Raw genomic sequence first — 17,443 nt, 5'->3', positions numbered from 1 at the left:
TCCAACATCATGAAAATTGATGTTAAGCACATTCCAAACACATGATGGAAAAAAAAAACCCAGTTTGCATTACTTTTGGAAAAGCTATTAGCCCTAATGGATAAAGCCAGGGGTGTGGCGTCATGTTTCAGGGTCTCAATGCAGTTTGATCTAAGAAAATTGGATTATAAAGGGAAAAAAAACTAGATAAAATATCTGCAATATCTGGACGTAATACACAGAGCTACATAAAATTCCCTTAAATGTTGAGTGAGAGAATAAAACACTGCAAAATAAAAGTGAGGCAGGACACGGCTAACACACATGCACACGCTATAGACATTCAAGCCCATTAGCAAGCGAAGCTTGAACAATGCAATGTCGTTTTCATCTATAAAATTAGCAAAGGCTGAAAATCCCGAAACGCTCCCGATAGCTGAGAACACTCTCAAGTTTGAATCCTCAGACATTACTGATCAGATGTAGACCAGCCTGCCTGCCTTCTTGCAGGGCCAGCTGGTTATGAGCACCGAAACCTTATCACTCAGCAAGCTCACTCCCTGGAATTTACCTGAAAGGAATAATCAGAGGCATAGCCCACAATTTATGCAAGAGCACATTTATAGAAGCAGTGTTAATAAAAACCTAACTCCACACAATAGGAAAATATTTAAATAAATTATAACATCCCAATACTAACAAGTAACAATATTAGCACCAAGATTCAATGTTTTAGGAAAAGATATAGAGAAAGTCACCTAAAAACAAAGCTAAAATCTTAAACTGAACAAAGCAAGTCCATCTCATAAAGAAACACACATATGCCAGACAGATGATTGGGTGGCAGCTTGGGCAAGATGTGCAGGAAACACAAGCAACTGCTCAGCCAGGGACTACAACTCCCAGCACCACTTGTATCTAGATGGTGCCTATTCCGGCCAGAAGGCACTGGGTAAGACTGGAAGATTGCTACCGTGGCCAGAAAGTGGCGTGTCTCCATGCCCTCATCTGCTTAATGGACGCAGAGGATCTTCTAGGTTCTAGAAAGGGGAACGAGCCTGAGTCCCCGAATCATGCTCTGGAGGCAGAGTGGCAGCAACCAGAACCACCTGAAGTGTACTGAGAATCAGCATCTGTTATAGTCTGGAGTTCTGTTTCCTCAACTAGTGTTACCCGAACACACACATACACACATACCAGGGGTGGGAGGATGAAAAGGTACCAGATTTTGTCTGATGGAATATCATAGTCAGGTTATAAGGAAATGAGAAAGTGTATATAGACTGACTGCGTTATGTATGTACATGTGGAGATCGAAGAACGATTTGTAGAAGTCATTTTCTTCTTTTACCATGTGGCCTGGGATGGGACTCAGATGGTCTGGCCTGGTGGCAAGCACCTCTAGCCGCAAGCTGTCCCTGTGTGCCTGTGGTTGCTCTGTTAAATCAGGATTCAGGCAAGACTTATGTTTTTCTTTTTAATAATCTTTGAAAACTTTAGGCTAGCAGACAAGGTACCGGGTTTATTATGACATTCCATACATTGCTGCCACTGAAGTGTTCTGCTCGCTTCTCTTCCCTCGCTGTCTCTCTCTGGTTCCCTTCCACCTCCAGTGCCTCTCTCTGTTCTTACGTGACATATATTCCATTATTCTCTCTTTTCTCCCCTCTACTCCCTTAGTTTTTCTTTCCTGTTGCAATTTCCTTCCGTGTTTAAAAAGAAATCATGTGTGTGTGTGCGCTCGTGTGCTCATTCGTGCACATGTTCACGCATGTAGAGGTCACCGTCAGGCGCTTTCCTCAACTGCTCCCCACCTTAGTGAATGAGGCAGGGTCTCTGACCCTGGAGATAAGCACCTGGCTAGGCTGGGGGACCAGAGAAGCCCCTCGGGGTCCTGTTGTCTTTGTCTCCCTGGCCCGGTCGCAGCTTTAGTGCAGTTTCTAGAGACCGGCACTCGGGTTCTCCTGCTTGCACAGAGATCATGTCACCCCCGAGCTGTTCCTCCTGCCTTTGTACATCTCCACCCCATGGACAGTCCACTTAGGTCTCAGACTGATCAGACTGTCTTCTCCCCTTTCCTGTGACATTCATTTCCTGGAGAAGGTCATGTCCCCTCCCCCCACTTTTCCTCTAAGCTGTGACTTCATTCTGTCTCACGAGCTTCAGCTTCTCCCCTTTATTTTCCTAAGAATACTTCAGGCCATTCTTATTATTTTTATAGCCAGAACAACAAAGTACAGCAAAGAGAAGGGGCTCCTAGGAATGCTGGCCCTCCTAAGTCATCTGCCCTATCAACTATCAAAACTCAGTGTCTGTGAGCTCTTTCTGAAAATGGCCTCGGCTTGTGCTTTTCCAAACCTCCCTCCCTCCCTCCCTCCTCACTTCCTTTCCTTTTGTCTTAGGCAGGGTCTCAGGTCTTAGACAGGAGGGAGGAGGGGGGAGACACTCAGTGGGTGAGGTGATTGCTATACAAGCATAAAGACCTGAGTTAGGATCCTGGGCAGTCTTCAACTCTGTGTAGCCGAGGCTAGCCTTTTACCTCCTTCTGCCTCCACAGCCTGGGCACTGTACACTGCCATACCCGGCTTCTTTTTACCTTTTAAACCCACCTTCCCTTCCTCAGGAGTGGAACCTACCATTCTTTGTGCAATGAATGGTCCCTTTCTACCGGCCATCACCTCCTGCCTACTGTGATGGCAACTGCTCAATTTTCCTGTCTTTTCTTTCTTTTCATTCATTCATTCATTCGTGTGTGCGCGCATGTGCATGCATGCATGTTTGTGTCTGTGAGACACATGAGTGTAGGCGCCCACAGAGGCCAAAAGAGGATGTCAGACCTTCGTGGAACTGGAAATACAGGCGGCTGTGACCCACGAAGGTGGGTGCAGGGAAGCAAACTCAGGTCTACCGGAAGAGCAGCCAGTGCTCATAAGAGCCGAGCCATCTCTCCAAGCCTGCCTCTGGCCTCTCCTTCCCTGCTTCCCTTTCTTTCTTTAGAAACTGTTAATAGACACACACATTTTGGAACAGGAGAAAAGGAAAGACCAAATCATTCATCATCTCAGCCCAGAACACCCACTGCTTACTACACCCCGAGTACACGAGCACAAATCGATGAACACAGTCTCAGTATTCTGAGTGAACACTAAATATATTCACAGTATTTATATCAGACACAAAGCGCATAACAAACACAGTAGCATATGCATGTGTGTACCCAGGACGGCTTAAGGAAGGAAATTAAGAACTCCCTAGGGCTATCTCCAGGGCGGGGATGCTCCCTCATCCTTCTCTCTCCTCCCATCACCATACAGAAGGGCTCGTCTCTTCGCTCGCTTCACTTTCTACCAGGTTTGCTCACAAACACTGCATAAACAGTTCCCCGTGCGACCAGACTTACGTCATCAGCAACATACTGCATGTGTTCTGTAACCTTTCCCCTTTCCTTAGCGTGTTCCATGTTGTCCGTGCTCATCATGCACAGAAAATTTAACTATCTCGTCACACTGCAGAGTGATTATTAATAATGATATTGCTCAGAGAGAACCATCTTATCTCATAATTACTCAACTGCTGGACGGGCATTGTGTGTATGTGGGTGTCCTTGTCTGAACTGCCAGTGTCTCCATCGTATTTTCCTCCATGACAGTTGAGGAGTTGACAGTCAAGGGACACAAATGTGTGAAACCGAAGGACCAGCTCAGAGGGTGAGAGGGTTGTTCCAAAAGCACGAGAACTCGGACTCAAATCCCCGTGCCCACAGGAGCCGCGGGAAGTGGGGACAGGAGGATCTGCGCTAGCAGCCTGCCGGCCTAGCTCCAGGGTCAGTGAGCGACCCTGCCTCAAGGGAGTGAGGCAGAGGGTGATAGCAGTACACCTGACATCCTGTTATGGCGGCCTGTGTGTGCATACAGATGTGGAGACAGAGAGCACCAGTGTCACAAACACACACATCAAAGAAATGTGGATGAATCATACAGGTTTTAATATCTATACCGAAATACCACCAGAATCAGAGATAATCATTTAAGAAGTATTTGGGGGGCTGGAGAGGTGGCTTAGTGGCTAAGAGCATGTAATGGCTATTCTTGGTTTTCAACTTGACTATATCTAGAATTAACTAAAACCCCAAAATGCATGGGCACAGGCACACCTGTGAAGATTTTTTTTTCTTAATTTGAAGTGGGAAGACCTACTTTTAATCCAGATCTTTGAGGTGGGCCACCCCTTCTGTTGGAAGCCTATATAAAAGACATGGAAGAAGGAAGTTTTTGTTACTTCCCTGCTTGCTCTCACCTTGCTGGCAAGTCCAATCCTTCCCTGACATCAGGGCCTACTTCTTTGTGGTTCCAGCATAAACTGAAAACCAGCTTAGACCACAGTCAGTGGCCGTGGAAATACACAGCACATGGCAAAAATCATTCAGATGTCAACCACCGAAGGAGTACTTCTCTGATGGAGGCCAATCCTGTCCAGGCAAGGCCTGCAGGATCATCGACTCTGGAAACTGTTGCTTACATTTGCTAAGGCAGCTTGGTGTCTCCCCAATGCCTGCACTGTAGTGCGTAATCTCCTGTGATGTGTATATGTATTCTCATGATGGCATCTCAAATCATGGGCACATATATCTGTGAGTGGTCAGGAAGATGAATTTCATTTAGCTTTATAATGTTGATATTTAGGAAATATACTAGGATATGCTTCATAACTAGATCTATTTGTCCCACGAGGACTGCAGACACTTAAAAGCCTGCTTTGTTCCTTTGGCTCAGACTAACTGCACACAATTAGCTCACTTTCACCTCAGAGCAAGTTCAAACTGGACTAAAGGCTTTTCGTAAACAGATCATGAGGTTAAAACTTTGTACAAGGTCAGAGTCGCAGATGTCCACTTAGGTTGCTACACAATGCCCCCTAAGGAAAGCATGCCAATACTTCGCTTGCCAATTCTGCTGCCAAAGTCTGTCACTGGGAACTCTGTCCCCTGTCTGGTCATGGTCTTACTCCTGCAACCTCGGAGCCTTGTGTTGCCATGGCAAATGGCTCAGCTACTTATCACTTGCCCGAGGAATGTGCTTTTGACCAATGAGAGGCAACTCTTGTAATTTTTTTATTGCTTCAAGGTTCCTGGAAGGAGACAGTTTTTAGGCTGGAGGGGAAGAAGCTGGGAGGGATTAGAAGTAGGACAGGAGAATTAGCATAGAAACAAACAAACAAACAAAAAATAGAGACTGATTTGGAAAAGCACAGTGTGAGAGAGCCCATTTCCCTCAGATACCCTAAGAAAAAAGTTCCTTTTGCTTGCTGTAGCATCCGATCTGAACCCTTAAGAGGCTCTTGGGACCAGACCCCAAAGGACCTCAAAAGACATCCAGCCTAACGAACTGAACAACTTCTAGATGATTGGGCCTTCCAAACATAGGCAGCCATTGCTGCAGTAGCTGGACCACAGCCTGTCAGTCATTCTAATAAATCCCCTCTATCTATCTATCTATCTATCTATCTATCTATCTATCTATCTACATCATCATCTATCTATCTATCTATCTATCTCTGTATGTATACAGATATGTGTGTGTGTCTATTGATGACAGACAGACAGACAGATTCATTCTGTAAGTTCTGTTACTTTGGAGAACCCTAACTAATACAGAGCACTTGCTGCTTTTGCAGAAGACCTGGGTTTGCTTCCAAGCATCCACATCAGGTGACTCACAACCACACGCCACTCTAACTCTACATACCGACACCCTCTTGTGGCTTCTAAGAGTATGTGCACACAGATTGTGCATACATATTCAGGTATACACATATAAAATAAATGAAATCTTTTTAAAAAGAGGCATTTTGGATAATATATGAAAACATTTTTTACTGGTGTTTTAATTTTTACAACTTTTATTTATTTTTTATTACAACTGAGTATTTTGTGTTGCATTTGGTTGTCTGTCTCTCCATGTGCCCAAGTAACATCTTTGTGCTTTGGCTTTCACTGGAACATTTCTCGTTACAAAGTTATTAATTCTGCCATGTTGCTTCCTGTCTTTATTTCCGGTGTGTTTACATGAAGGAATCAGCCACCTTTCCCCTGGTAACCCGACTGACCACGCTTTTCCTTTTAGGCCATGTTTGCTTTGTGTCTAAGAAGATTCAGTTCCATAGATTTTCCTATGCCTCTCCATGTTGCACTTTGTCTGATCCATCTCTAATTCATTTTGGTGAAGGCAAGATGATGTCTTGCAAATTGCTAACAAGGTATCCAAATTATTTATTGAATAATCTATTGATTTTCAATGGCTGCTTTGTAATTTATTAAATTATTTACACAAGGGTCTATTTCAGAATCATCTACTCATCCATTCTCCCTGTTACAGGGGCACTGTGGCATTTTAATTAGAAAGGTTTTAGATTGGATTTCACTTTTTCTTGATTAAAAAGTATATGACTCTCTCTCTCTCTCTCTCTCTCTCTCTCTCTTTCTCTCTCTCTCTCTGTGTCTGTGTGTGTCCAAGAAAGAGAGAGAGAGCAGGAGGGTGGGTGTATATGTGTGTGCATGTGCGTGCGCACGGGTGTGTACCTGTGACAAGAGTGGGTGTTGGGTGTCTTTCTCTATAGCTCGCCCCCTTATATTTTGAGACAGGGTCTCTCACTGAGCCTGTAGCGTGCCGCTTCAGCTAGGTGGACCAGTCTGTGAGCCTCCAGGACCCACCTGTCTCCATCTCTCAGGTCACAGATGTACAGCTTCACATGTCTGCAGGAAGCATGTCATCCACTGATCCATTATGTCCCCAGCCCCACACACTGCATTTAAAAGTCTGACAGCGCTATATAGTTTGACGGCTATTAAATCTAACTGTCCCCCCCAGACCATGTCAGCATCTCCCTTGACATTCTAAGGGACTTACTTCCCCAGGCAGACTTAGCACCATCTTGGGAAGCCTAAAAACATCCTGCTAACACCTTCAGGAGGGTGACAGTTAACTGGGGGAACTAATTTCTGAAATATCCGAGTCTTTACTCTTCATCACACCACCTAGAATAGGGTTTTTAGTTAAGATTTTAAGTCTCCTTGAGCTCCACCTAAGCAATCCGGAAGGGGTGGTAATTGAGACAGGGTGTGATAGCTAATCTTGGTTGTCGACTGGACCACATCTGGAATCAACTAAAACCCAAGCAGCTGGGCTTGCCTGTGCGGAATTTTCTTGAATGGCTTGTCTGAGGTGTAAAGACTCATCTTAAATCTGAGCCACACATCTGGGTGTGGATGAAGGAAGCTTTTGTCTTGTGCCTGCTTGCCCTCTTTCTCACTAGCAAGCTCATCTATCCTGTTGTTGAGGCGTCCATTCAGTTTGGGATTGCCATGTAGGCTGAAGACCCACTGAGACATCCAGCCTCATGGACTAAGCAATAACAAGATTCTTGGCCTCTCTGTCAGGAGACAGGCATTGGATAGCTGGACCACAGCTATCTGCAATAAACCACTGCAATAAACCCCGTATATAGTCATCTATCCATTCTGTTCCTCTACAAAACCTGAGGAATACCATAGGGTCTCACTGTGTCACTCTGGTTGGCTCAGAACTCACTATGTAGATAGGGCTGGGCATCAACTCAGAGACCCTCCTGCCTCTGCCTCCCGAGTGCCAGGATTAAAGGTGTGCACCCCAATGGGCTCTCATTTTTCCTGACAGTATATATTCTCCAGGGTATTGTTTTCTGACTCTATGTCTACTAAAATGTAAAAAATAGTGCTTACAATTCCCAGTGCTACTCTGACCCCACGGGTTAATGGCACCCTCCAGTATTTCCTCAGTGAGAATACGCCTACAGCCATCCTCTTTCTCACCTAAGGGTGCTCATTTATTCAGATTCCCTTCTGAGCTGGGTCTGCAGCTCAGAGTATAGTAGCCGCTGGGCACTCCCAAGGCTCACTCCCTAGGAAATAACTGAGTAGCTCAAGGCTGCAGAGACAGAGTGGTTAAAAGCACAGACTGCCCCTGCAGAGGATCCAAGTTAGGCGGCTAGCAAGCCCAAGAACCTGACTCCCTCTTCTGGCCTCCACAGATACCTTCACTCGTGTGCACAGGCCCACATACAGAAACACACAACTACATATAACTAATTTTTAAAAATATTTTTAAACACTTTAAAGTTCAGATGATTGAAAGTACCCGCTGGGAGATGGCTCAGAGGGAAAAAGCACCTGCCACTAAACTGCACCAACTGAATTCAGCCCCCGAGGCTCCCACGGTGTGAGGAGAGAACTGACCCCTGCAAGGTGTCCTCTGACCTCCACACATATCCCTTGGCAGGCACGCGCCCCCCCCCCCATAAATATATACACACATGACAAAAATAAAATGCTATTAGATTGACGAACTTGTTCTACCTTTTATGTAAACAATTTAAGTGAAAAGCATGGAAATAAACACACACAACATCAGCCCAGCATTCCGGGGATAGAATCTCGCAGGCTACAGCAGAACAGGCACACACACATGTATTTCACTGCTGAAATCTACCTGCTAGAATTTTATCTAAGATCCTCACATTCTAAAATGAGATGGTATAGCAGTTTCTCTTGGGGACTTGATGGGTTTTTTTAAAATATTTATTTATTTATTATGTATACAACATTCTGCCTCTATGTATGCCAGAGCAGGGCGCCAGATCTCAGTACAGATGGTTGTGAGCCACCATGTGGTTGCTGGGAATTGAACTCAGGACCTCTGGAAGAGCAGCCAGTACTCTTAACCTCTGAGCCATCTCTCCAGCCCCCAGGACTTGATGGTTTTGATATCAGGGTCATGTTTGCTTGGGGGGAGGGGAGTTTTCCATTTTTCCCCTGTAAAGCCAGAACAGCGTATATAACATAGGATGATCTGTTTCTTAAGGATCTGAAGGGTTTTGAAAGGCCTTTTCAAGTTGTAAAGTATTCTGCCTGGCACTGTTGTATGTGTGTGTGTGTGTGTGTGTGTGTGTGTGTATGTGTGTAGTATGGGTCCTTACAGCTATCACTATGTTTGGACACGTTTAAAGCAATGGGGCTTCAGAGACCGTCCGACAGTTCACAGCACGGCACTCTTGGAGGACACCCCCACAGGGCAGCTCACAGCTTCCTGAAACTCCAGCTCCAGGGGATTCAGTTCCCTCTGCTGCCTCCAAGGACACTGTGAGTACACTTGCACACACATACACGCATGCACACGCATTAACAAACCATCTTTAAAAGAAAAAAAAGACACGTAAGATACTAATTCTTAATGAAATGGTTTTGCTTCAACTCCCTGCTTCCCCTTCTCCCAATAGCCAAGAGTAAATGCCCCCAAGAAGGAGTGTTAAGAAATCACATTCCTAGGTTTGGCTCCCAAGAGTTTCCCTTTTAGGGGACACAACACAGGAGGGGGGGGTCAGAGAATAAATACCAAGCATTGCACCACCCAGATTTCATGGAGGCTGACTGAGTTTGTCAAACACACCTTCAGCAACTAGGAAATCTAAGGTTTCGATAGATAAGGAGGGTGCCCGGCAGCCCTCTACATCTGTACAAAGGTCTTCCAACCTTCCATTCCCTGGGCAATCGTGGCTGTACAACACACCCCTTTGCCACAGCACGGGAAACATGGCCCTCCAGGCTTTCTACTGCAGAGTCCCCGGACCAGCGGCCTTGAGGACACGTAGGGGCACACAGATGAAGAGTCTCGATTAGAGACTGAATTTTTATCTCTTCCATGTTCATAAGCCAAAACTCTAAACCTCAAAAAGAAGGCACTGGGAGGCAGGACCTCTGTAGTTAATTAGATTTAGATAATGAGGGGGGCCCCTGTGATGGGATTAGTGCCCATGAGGAAGATAATGACACCCCAAGGCTTCCTTTCTCTGAGAGTGACCAGGGAAGAGATCATTGAGTCACCCATGAGCTATGATACTACAGAGGGGGAAACATTCTTTTGTAGGCACCTTGACATTGGGTTTCCCAACCTCAAAAATAAAGAAACAAACAAACAAATAAATAAGCATTCTATCTTACAATCCGAATCCAGGTTTCGGCTCCTCACCACAGGAAAAGTCGCAGAAGTAGGCACTTAAGCCAGCAAGTTGCATCACGTCCACAGTCAAGGCAGAGAGATGCAACTGCAGGCCTGTGCTCAGCTGGAGTTTTCTATGCTTACACAGCTCAGACTCCTTGCCGAGGGAATAGTGCCACCCCGGGTGGGCTGAGTCTTCCCATGTCATTCACCTTAACTAAGCCCATTCCCCATAGCTATCTCTGCAGGCTAAACCAATACACACAGCCCCTCGCTGAGACTCTCTTCCCAAGGGATTCTAGGTTGTGTTGAGTGGACCGTGAGAGCTGGCCATCACAGTGATGTGCCAGGCAATCACTGTGGATGGGAGTGTGCCAACGTGCACTAACCACTTCTGTGGTCACTCAGTGTGTTAGCCATGGGTCAGTTCAGCACGAAGGTAAAATCCCGGAAAGCCACTCTGGCTTCAGGGTCCTGAGACTTCATCCCATCTTCTGTGCATGCGTGGCTGTGTCAGCAGCCTTTCTCTCCCATCAACAGGATGGGAGTTGCCATGATCACACATGAAATAATCCCAGCTAGAGGGCAGACATGCTTGTGGTGCCAACAGTGAGTGTGTGTGTCAAAGCAGAAGGAAGAACACGGTCACGTCTGCTTTTGCTGTCACCAGTAGATGCTTGGGGACTGGTTTTCCTTTTTCATGTTTGTGTGTTGAACATGTGAAGGTGTGTGCATGGGTCATCAAGCATGCCTGAAATTTTACATGGGTTCTGGGGATCTGAACTCAGGTCTTCACTCTTGCATAGCCAGGACTTTCACCCCAAGCAATACAGCACCCACACCCTCACCCAGCTGCCACTGCTTGGAGCTTTTCTGTTGTTTGGTTTTTTTCACATTCATTCATTTATTTATTGCCACGGTGCACATGGGGAGACCAGAGAGCAACGCTCAGGTATTCAGTTCTCTCCTTCCACCATCTGGTCCTAGAGATCGAACTCGGGCCATCAGACTTGGCATTTAGCACCTACCATTCCATCTTGTTGGCTCCCGCTAGGAGATTTCTAATGATTCTAAAAGATATCATTCCTACACAGTCACACAAGGGCTGAAGAGATAGACGGCTCTGATGGCATACGGATAAGGACCCAAGTTCAAGTCCTCAGCACCCATATGAGAAGCAGGGCATAGCTGTGCTGCCATCCCAGAACAAAGATGGTAGAGACAGGAGGGTCCTCAGAGCTCATTGGCCAGGCAGTCTTGCCGAATCAGTGGGCTCCAGGCTCAGTGAAAGACCCTATTTCAAAAAAACGGGGTGGAAAGCAATATGGGAAGGCACATGATATTAACCTCTGGCTTCCATACCATGCACACACATGAACACACACGCCTTTCTTTCTTTTTTTAGTTACCCCTTGGAAGCTACCAAAATAGTACAGCCTTTCTCTCTCTCTCTCTCTCTCCCTCTTCCTCTCCCTCTCCCTCTCCCTCTCCCTCTCTGCCAAGTACAGGGTTTTGGGGATACAAACAAGCACGTCATGAGGCCATGAAGCCTGTGTGGAGGTCAGAGCACATCTTTAGGGATTGTTCCTCACTTCTTAACTTATGTGAGACAGGGTCTCATGGGTGCTGTGTACGCCAGGCTACCTGATCAATGTGCTTCTGGGGAGAATCCTATCTCCACCTCCCAGCATGCCTTAGGAGCTCTGGGATTATAGACAGGCACTATAGCATCTGGCTTTTACACCCAGGTGCTGGGAAGTCAAACTCAGGTCCTCACACTTGGCTGGTGAGCACTTTCCCCACTGAGCCTTCTCCCAGACCTTCTAAGAGGCAGCTTAGCTACAGGAGCTCACCCTGACCTGCAACTGTTTGCTAGACACTGTTGTTTATTGTAGTCGCGTCTCTTCCTTTCTGGGGCTCTCCAAATAAAACTCGTCTGAGTGTACACAGACACGCACACACACAGACACACACACAGAGTGTTACACCATAAAACTGAAGGCCAAAACAATTTCTTGTTTCAAAATCACATTAGGGATGAAATAGTGGAAAAGGAAAAGCTGTTGGCACATCCTTTCTTTTGACCTACTTAAGCACTTCAGAATTCTTCCTTCCCTCTGATAGCACCGTAAACTAAGCATTCTAAGTTAATGTCTGGAGAGAGAATGTCTCCCCTCGATAATGAATTGGATTTATCAAAAACATTTGTGGGGAGTGAATTTCCCCACAACTTTAACCTTTAAATTCAACCGAGACCTGATGATGGAGAACTGGTCTCTAAGCAAGGTTTCAAAAAGCATCATCTTTTCCCGTTTGCACTGCACAGGTAACTCCCCAGCTCCAGGTGGTTCCCCACCAACGCTTTCAGGCAGCACCCATCCCTAGAGTAGCTTGAAGATCTGATGCCAAAAACACAAGGACGGTGCAGTAAATAGTTCTGAAGTGGATTCTCGGTCACTCGCAAGCCTTTTCCTCTCATTGTTCCCATAGAGCCCATACCTCTCAGCATCAGATCACTGAAGTGATGAAGTTAAGGAGAAGCCTCTGCTCTATGTTCTTCATTAATCTGGGAACCGCAAATCAAGGTCCTATAATTCTCTATGATTCTGACATCAGTTCTGAAGACCAAAGTCTTAGCTTGGAAAATGATGACAGCATCCCATCCCATAAAACCAACAGCATCCCATCCCGTAAGACCAACAGCATCCCATAAGACCAACAGCATCCCATCCCGTAAGACCAACAGCACCCCATAAGACCAACAGCATCCCATCCCATAAGACCAACAGCATCCCATCCCATAAGACCAACAGCATCCCATAAGACCAACAGCATCCCATCCCATAAGACCAACAGCATCTCATAAGACCAACAGCATCCCATAAGACCAACAGCATCCCATCCCATAAGACCAACAGCATCCCACAGCTGAATTCTGCTGATGTCAGTGTTAGATGTCGGCCACAGGCTCATGTTCTGAGGACTGGGTTTGTGGCAGTACTTTGAAGTGGAATCTCTAGAAAGTGGACCTAGTGGGCAGAAGTAGGTCACTAGACATGGGCTTTGATGGTTGTTCCTGCCCCTGGTCCACCATTCACATGTTCCCACGGCCATGAGTCCTGCCACACCTTCCCTGTGAGCCAAAATAAAACCCTTTTTGCCTAACATGGGCTGTGTCCGGTCTTTTATCACAGCAACCAGAAAACTAAGCCATCGCTCAGTTCAGGTGGTCCCAAAAATCTGACCAATCAGGAAAGCCCAGCTGTGTGGCTACTCTGGAAAACCAAAGCTAAGAAAGGTCACCTTCTGGATCCTCAAAACAGAGCAAAGAGAAATCTGCTGGGGCAGGTGACCTTGGGCCATGAGTAGCTAAAGGGTTTTCAGGGGAACATACAGACTCATTGCTATGAGGTCTACAAACTCTTATAACTTAAAAGTTATGTCACTTAAACTTCTCTATATTAATGTCCCTCCCAAATAAATTCTAATAAAAATACTTCAACTTAAAAAATCCATAAACACTAAATATTTCAGTATGTTTATTTACCTTATCCCTAAGAGACCTAACTAAACGGGGCGGACAATTTATTTGTAGTGAAGAGAGTTAATTTGCTGGATTAAATATGCACAGGAACGCATGGAGGTGACACACTCTGAGATATATGACACTAATAAAAGCAACATTTATTGGGCCAGCCACTGAGCCGAGCACTTGATTGGACTGCCTCGGTGAAGCGGTTGCTATTCTTCCTCCCATTTTATGGATGTGGTTATAAATGAGAGGCTTCATTACAGCCATTTAATCTTCACCAACCCAGATTTCTGAGCTCAGTGTTTACTCCGGCCATAAAAAGGTTGAATTAGCAAATTAGAAATTAAAGGGGATTGAAGAAGGCATAGTTAGCTCACTAAATTGACGATCCTGCATCCTAAGACTTGCATCCTAAAACCAGACACTACCTGCTGCCAATGGGAGTTTCCTACGAGGATTCTACCTACAACCACGCTATTAAAATACTTTCTGGTCAGGGAGATGGGCCTGTGCTTGCCATGCAGGTAGGAGGGCATGGGGTCAGGCCCCAATGCTGACTGCCACCCCACCCCACCCCACCCCATCCCTGCTCTTGCTCAGATTTTTGTTTTCAGTGTTTCTCAACTGGTTCAGGTGGGGAAACGCACAACAGGTACCCAGAGTCACTTCAGAGAAGGAGTGGGTGGGTGGCCTTGTGCCAGGCTTCCTTTGTTGTTCTGTTTTGTTTTGTTTTCCTTTTTGTTTTTTAGAGACTGGGTCTCACTATGTAGTCCTGGCTGTCCTGGAACTCACTGTGGAGACAAGGCAGGGCTGGAACTCACAGAGATCATCCTGCCTGTGCCTCCTGAGTGCTGAGATTAAAGGTGTGTGCCACTGCATCTGGCTTGCCTGAGTCTTTTTATTTTAAAACTCTGAAAAAGAACAAGATTTTTATTGCTCTTCCCAGACCTTCCGGTTAACAGTCCACATTGCAGATCTTCTGCGCTGGTGCTGGAGACGGAACTCAGGGCCTCGAGCATGCAAGGCTAGCTTCCACTGCTACGTCCTGTGCGCACACAGTTTTGATACTAAAACAGAAAGAGCCCAGGAGATCAGCACCCTCTAGCCCTGTCAAGCACTTCCCACCTGCTACTGAAGTCCCCCTCCACCAGTTCCTCAGCTCTAACCCGTAGGCTATCTGGTCTTGGTGAGCTGCTGATGGGAGGGAGATGCTGACAGTGGGGGGGAGACCGTGTCAGATGACATTATCCTGGTCTTTCCTGTAGGCTGTCTGCATCCCGCTTCTGGAGCCCTTTATCCAGGTGATTTCCCATTCAGACCCTCTGTACTCTCTTCCTTTTGGAGCAGGTATGGGAACAGCTCCGTGCCCCCGCTGTCGGGGAAAACCTCAAGCTTCCCTTGCCGGGTTTTCCTCGCCCTGCTATCGCACCATTATAAACAGTCCTTCCAGAGTGTCCTCCATCGTCCACTTGCTCCACGATAGAACCCCTAGACGAAACGGCTTGAAAACTCAATCAAAATCAGGCACAGCAAAAAAGAAATAATGTAACTAAGTCCACGAAGGAACACCTACGGGGTCTCACTCACCTGGCAGATAAATGTGATCCCCTAACAAGCGCAAATCCCTGGTTTGATCCCCAGTACCACAACGACTAGGTGTGTTGGCATGGTACATGCCTGTGATGCCAGCACTGGGGAAGTAGAGGAAGGAAGACTAGAACTGAACGGGCATCTCAGCTACATCAGGAGTTTGATGCGGCATAGACCTTGTCTCTAACAAAGAAACAACAAAACAAAAAGCCTGCCATTGAGGAGGTGTTAAAGAACTGTCTCTTTCCACACCACACCAGGCTTTTATCTAAAAGTTAAAGGTGGTGCTGGAGAGATGGCTCAGAGGTTAAGAGCACTGGCTGCTCCTGCAGAGGACCTGGGTTTGGTTCCCATCACACACACGGTGGCTCACACCCATCCGTAACTCCAGTTCCAGGGGATCTAATGCCCTCTTCTGATCTCCTCAGGCACTAGGTATGCATGTGGCACGCACAGATACAAGCAGCCAAAATACCTATACACAGAAAATCCAAAGAGGAATCTTCCAAAGTGGAGGCTCTGTTTACACTCCCACCCGTCTATGGGCCCTTCTGGCAGCTCCTGTGGAAGTCTTGGCAAAGAACTATAGCCATGTGCCTATTTTCTAGAGGCAGAAAACGATGAGAATTGCTCATGGGCAAGAGCTGACAACACGGGAAAGTTCAGGCCTGCTGGGACTCCTGGTTCAGGAAGCAGAGGTAGTTGGACAGGCACACTGTGTGCCCAGTCAGGAAGCAGAACGCAACAAATTCTGAAGCTCCTCTCTCCCTCTTGATTTCCCCAACTCAGAAAGGGTCTCATATAGTCCAAGCTGGTCTTGAACTCAAGATGAAGTTGAGGATGACCTTGAGCTCCTGATCCTCCCACCTCCATCACCCCAGTGTCAAGATGGAGCTGTCATGTCCCTCGTCCCTCTCTTTCTTCTTTTGATTCATCCTGGTACACAGCTCACGGGATGGCACCATCCATACTCAAGATGAACCTCCCTTTTTCAGTTAACTTCTTGAGAAGAGCCCTACAGGCATTCACAGAAGTGTGTCTCCAAGTTTGCTCTACTTGGCATTGAGTTGACAGTCATTAGCCAATAGGGAATGGAGAGTTGGCTTAGCAGTTAAGAGCACACACTGACTGGTCTTGCCGAAGACCAGCGTTAGGTTCTTAGCACTACATCCCAGCTGCCCATAACTCCAGCTCTAGAGGACCCAACATCCTCTTCTGGCATCCATGGGCACTGCAACCATGTGCAAAAATCCACACACAGATGCACACATTTTCACGTAATTAAAAATAAAATGAACTCTTATAGATCACCCCTCAGAACTACTTTGACACATCCCTGGTCACCACGGCGCCTTCTGGGCACCCCAGGCTCTCTCACAGACAATCCCTTCACCCTCAGCCATTTACAACCATGAAAAGACGCACAAGGCAGGATCCCCACTGCTCACCCCAGACGATGCTGAAACCCCACGTGTGCATCCACTGACCCTTTCCTAGAGACAGTTTTCCAAAAACCTGTGGGAGTCTAGGACCGCAGAAGTCCGTCTGCCCTCCTGGGGAATTTTCCACAACACTAGTTAAACAAATCACCATGGAACCCCTTGCCGTCTCATGATCTGCCTGCAGAGATGGGGAGAAGGGAGAAGATGCCTACCTGTTTCAGGATCAAGACGGCTGGTTACTCCTTCAGGGTCGCCTTGCTCCTGCGTCTTCCTCCTTCAGCATTCTCCAGAGCCAGAGCCTGTGGAAGTAACCACATGTTCAGGAGATCTGGGCCTGACACGGGCATCGTAGCAACCATGAGGGTGAGGATGGGGTAAGCTCTGAGAAACTCAGAGCAGACGGGCCACTCTAGAGGAAGACCCATCGCACTGCCGAGGAAGGTCCCTGGGGTGGGGCAGGGCTGAGGAGAAGTGAACCTAAACTCCACTCTGGCTTAGTCAAGCCATCTCAGCCCTGCCTCTTGCCTTCAAGTTCCATGTTTAACCTACCGGCGAATGATGTAACTGCTAATTCCACAGACATCTGAAGGCGGGTCCTTTCCCACCACCCCTCAGCCGCTCTGACCTCAGCAGCTAGCGGCACACAGTCAGTGCAGTGACAGCGCTAAGTTCCAGAGGGTGGCACAGAGTAGCTGCCGCGGGATAGCGGCAAGATTGACTGCTTTCCCGCGGATCAAAGAAACGAAGAGAAGAGAGCTGTCCCGCAGGAAGGAGGAAGTTGTCCCCAGTGTCAAAATTACTCGAATTCAGAATGATAAGACTGATGCTCTATCAGTGTGGTAACACAGAGGCCCAGAGAGACCTCGGAGGGA

General features: G+C 46.8%; 1 protein-coding gene across 16 annotated transcripts in view; it reads right to left on the bottom strand.

The window, feature by feature from the left end:
• Positions 1 to 17,443, bottom strand: part of Trerf1 (transcriptional regulating factor 1) — a 222,217-nt gene that overhangs the window by 118,559 nt on the left and 86,215 nt on the right. For all 16 annotated transcript variants that reach the window (XM_041655764.1, XM_041655765.1, XM_041655766.1 and 13 more), the window contains exon 3: positions 16,784 to 16,870. The gene's annotated coding sequence lies outside the window, so the exon portion shown is untranslated. The remainder of the gene's footprint in view (positions 1 to 16,783; positions 16,871 to 17,443) is intronic.

The sequence above is a fragment of the Microtus oregoni genome, unplaced genomic scaffold (genome assembly GCF_018167655.1).
Source record: "Microtus oregoni isolate MIOR12 unplaced genomic scaffold, Mior012 000007F_ref0000211, whole genome shotgun sequence".
Taxonomy (NCBI): domain Eukaryota; kingdom Metazoa; phylum Chordata; class Mammalia; order Rodentia; family Cricetidae; genus Microtus; species Microtus oregoni.
Note: the sequence above shows the minus strand (reverse complement) of the source record. Positions and strands in the feature narration are given on the sequence as shown.